This window comes from Silene latifolia, chromosome 1 (genome assembly GCF_048544455.1).
Source record: "Silene latifolia isolate original U9 population chromosome 1, ASM4854445v1, whole genome shotgun sequence".
NCBI classification, from domain to species: Eukaryota; Viridiplantae; Streptophyta; class Magnoliopsida; order Caryophyllales; family Caryophyllaceae; genus Silene; species Silene latifolia.
The window spans coordinates 114,887,087-114,891,368 of NC_133526.1; the positions used below are offsets into that span (position 1 = coordinate 114,887,087).

General features: G+C 40.3%; 2 non-coding genes across 2 annotated transcripts; one reads left to right on the top strand and one right to left on the bottom strand.

The window, feature by feature from the left end:
- The first annotated feature begins 537 nt into the window (after positions 1–537).
- On the top strand, positions 538–646 carry LOC141621021 (small nucleolar RNA R71). The gene has a single exon (XR_012532086.1). It is a non-coding gene; the product is annotated as a small nucleolar RNA R71 (small nucleolar RNA).
- Positions 647–3,731: 3,085 nt separating this feature from the next.
- Positions 3,732–3,838, bottom strand: LOC141617917 (small nucleolar RNA R71). The gene has a single exon (XR_012531242.1). It is a non-coding gene; the product is annotated as a small nucleolar RNA R71 (small nucleolar RNA).
- Positions 3,839–4,282: the final 444 nt, after the last annotated feature.

Consider the following 4,282-nt stretch of genomic DNA (forward strand, 5'->3'; position numbering starts at 1 on the left):
CCGAGTCTTCCTTTGGCTTGTCGGGACTTTCATAAGAAAGGCCACTTCTGAGATTGATGGCATTGATCGTCTCAACCGGCCCTTCACATCTGCTTGAAGAATTAGCAGCTTGCTTAGCCTCTATATTCTCCAATTGTTTCACAAAATTCCGTGAGGACTCAATCCCGGCTGCTTCCATATTCGCCACTTGAACCAAAAGGAGTTGGACCATCTCTCTCAACTTCTCGATCTCATCCGAGTTTTGAACAGAATTTCGACTTTCTCCTTGGAAGCTTGAAATCTCTCGAGCTTCTCGAGACGGGTAGAAATGGAAGTCATAAGTGTCACAACAGCAGTCATTTCTTCACTTTGCTTTCGTGACTTTCCACGTGAACTTCCAAACTCAGCTTTATGGACTGCCATCTCCTCGATAGTGTTCCAACCTTTACTTTGACCGGTATTGTTTTGAAACCCGCCATTAGCAAATGTGCATCCAAGATGACCTTGTAATCATCATATAAAGCATAGTAAAATAGGTTGCAAAGATACCATTGCTGGAAACCATGATGAGGGACAGCTCGGACCAAACTTTTGAAACGTCCCCATGCTTCACAACAATCTTCGTCGGTTCCTTGCTGAAAACTCGTGATTTTACCCTTCAAGGCATCAGTCTTTGAAAGCGGGAAGTACTTCTTGTAGAAGGCTAATGCTAAAGATGTCCAATCCGTGACTCCAGCTGCTACCCTATCGAGGTACCGGTACCAATCTCGCGCCGAATCCTTCAAGGAGTACAAGAACATAAACCCCTTTACTTCATCTTGAGTTACCCCAGCCGGTATAGGTATGGAACAGCAATAGTCTGTGAAAGTTTCCATATGCTTCAAGGGGTTTTCATCTGGACCAGACACTGAACGATTTCGCTCCACTAAATCAATATAAGAGGAACGAAACTCAAAATTACCGGTAGTAGGGGTAGGTAACTGGCGCCCCTTTGGAAGGTGGTGCTCCTTTGGCTGAAAATTATCATATATTGTAGCCATAATTTCCAAAGTGAGAGTACTCAAGTCTTCCTCTCAAAAACATGTCTTCTAACTGTGCAAAAGCAAAACTAGAAGCAAAGGTAAGCAACGGCCTCAAGAAATCAAAGTTCCTTGAGACAAGAAAAATAAACTAAAATAAGGCAAACAAAATTACACCGTCTCCCCGGCAACGGCGCCAAAATTTGATACCGTCGTTTAATACCAAAATTAAATTTATAATTCCAAACTAAAACTATAGCTAGTGATAGTGATGCGACCATAATTGGCGCATATTTAGCCCCCGAATTACCATTGTTTCTATGCTTTTTAGTGCCTATTTGGGTCATTTCTTATCTTTAGTTCTTTGTTTTGCATATTCTTTGAGATTTTGATCCCTTGGTAGGAAAGGAGTAAGAATCTTGCATTTTCATGGCAAAACAAGGCTAAATTGATCACATTCAATGACCAAGCATCAAGGAGAGACAAGACTAGAAGGCCTTTGTACATAGCATAGTAGAAGAGCATTGTTGAGAAAAGGATCCTTGAGTCCCCAAGGAAATCCCCAAGGAATTCATGAAGAAAAGGGAAGAAAAAGAAGAAGGAAAGCTGCTGAACTACAATCCGAACGGATTGTAGAGAATCCGTCCGTCTCTGCCAGTCCGAGCGTCCTCACCAGGAATCCGCTCGGATTCCCCATGCCCAGTCCGAGCGTCTTGTTCCTTGATCCGCTCGGATCGTCCATCCCAGATCCGGCCGTCCCGACTCCCATCCGCACGGATCACAGCACAGCATAGTTTCGTTCTTCAAGCTACGAAATGGAGAAGCCCTTCTCTCGGACAATCCCGGAGGCTCCTTGCTCAACTTAAAAAGTGTAATTACTAGTTTAGCCCTTAGTTAACCCTAATGCATCCTCCCTAATTTTCACTATAAATACCCCATTAGTCTAATTAGAGGAGCATGTTCTTCTTATCAATAATTAGAGTAGTTAATATCAATCAAATCTCTCTTCAATATTGTAATCAAATATTAATCAAGTTTTAATCCAAGTTCTAGTTCTTTAATCTCTCTCTTGTTCTTCATTTATTTTGGGTAATTGAAGATTATTTGGGTTATTATTGGGAGATTGACAACCTCTCAATCTAGGATTCAAGTACTTCTATTATTCTTGCTTTATTATTGGAATCATTAGTAGGTATAATCTCTTAATCCCTTTTTAATTATTGCTAATTACTTTCATTTATTCATCATGTTTCATTATGTTAGTATGATTGACAACCTTTCTAGCATGATCAATATGATAATGAGTGAGTAGTCTCTTAGCTAGGGTTTAATGGGTGATTAGGGAAACCAACATGGGGAATGATTCATGCTTAAATTAATATGCTTTCATATCTTATTTGCTTGCTTGTTTTGATCTTAATACATGCACATGTTATATTTGATGAAATGCTAAGCCTATGAATCCTTGCATTTACTATCATCTTCTATCCTTTCAACTTGACTTGTAAGACATAACCCAACTCGAGTCTTGTTAGACCATGCATGTGTTAAGTAGGGAAGATTAAGTCGACTTGTAGGTGTTGTACAATCCAAGAGATTCGGCTCCGGGACCCAAACTTTCCTCGGATTGTAAGATATAACCCAACTCAATCCATCACAACAATAATTGCTTGCTTATAATTTGAGAACATGTTTGTATGATCATATCCCATGATTCCCCTATGAACCCATGACACCCTAGTGCTTTTAATCAATTGTTTACACCCTTATTTCATTTACCTTGTTAGTTTAATTTTCATTGCTATTTTAGTTTAGTAACCTTCTACATCAATCCAATTTGTGACACCCCTAGACACCACTAGTTACAATAGAGTCTTCATTTCAATACCCGTCCCTTGGGATCCGACCTTTACTTGCCTCTTTACTAATTGTAGAGTTGTTTGTGAAGTATAAATTGTGTTTTGTATCGACCATTGACCAACGACCACATATGCTTAATTGTGAACACCAAATGGCTCCGATCAAAAATGGCGCCGTTGCCGGGGACGGTGTTTAATTGATTTAAGATTTCTTTTATTGTTTTTAGTTGTGTCTTTTTCACCTTGGGGAAGTAAAACTCCTCAAGGTTTGTTCTAATTGTTTTCTAGTTGTTTGATATTTTGCATGTCTAGAAGGTTACAAAGAGATTTGTTACCTTTTGACCGTGAAATCGAAAGAACCTTGACGAATAATAGGAGACTTGTTAGGAGGAATTTGGGAGGTGTTGGTGAAGTTGTTCAACCCACTAGTGAGTTTGTCAATCCTTTCGCAATAGAAGGAGAAGAGAACCCATTAAACAATACCACACAAAATCCACCTACAATGCCTAAATTCTCGTCACACTCTATACCCACCGAGGAGGTTTTACCAAATGGTACTCCTACCCCACAACATCTTACCGGAAACTTCATTGCCAAGTCCGCCTTCATTCAACTAGTTGAGAGGAGCCAATTCGGGGGAATGCCTAGTGAGGACCCTCATTCTCATATGGAAACATTTTGTGATTATTGTGAAGCTATCTCTCAAACGGGCGTGACTCAAGACCAAATAAGATGGGTCTTATTTCCTTTTTCGTTAATCGGCACCGCAAAGCAATGGTTGAAGGGCCTTGATAAGGCCACCCTTGGAATAGATTCTTGGAAGAAGCTAGCTCTAGCTTTCTACAAAAAATTCTACCCACCGGAGAAGACAAATATGCTAAGAGCTCAAATTACGGGTTTTAACCAAAGGGATGAAGAATCTTTGTATGAAGCTTGGGAGCGGTTCAAAGGTATTTGTCGCTCATGTCCTCACCATGGACTTAGCGAATGGTTTTTAGTGCAACAATTTTGGAATGGTTTATATGAAGATTCAAGGAACATCCTCAATATGGGATCAAATGGAATGTTCACCGAAGTTAATGACAATCAAACATGGAACAAGATTGAGGAAATGGCGGTCCATAATTCGCAATATAGTAGGCCTCGCAAGGCTACTAGAGGAGGAAAGTATGAAGTGGACACCGTTACTCAATTGGGTGCTCAACTTAGTGCTCACATTGACACAATCAACTTGAAGTTTGAACAAGCTATAGCTAGACTTGAGGAAAGCTCAAAATCATCAAAGCATCATGTCAATGCCATGACGGCATCCTCATCAATCCCAAGCGGGATATGTGAGAATTGTGGAACCTTGGGTCATGACTCAAGTGAATGTAGGGGAACAACCGAGCAAGTCAATGCTTTCCAAGCTTACAAAAGTGGCAC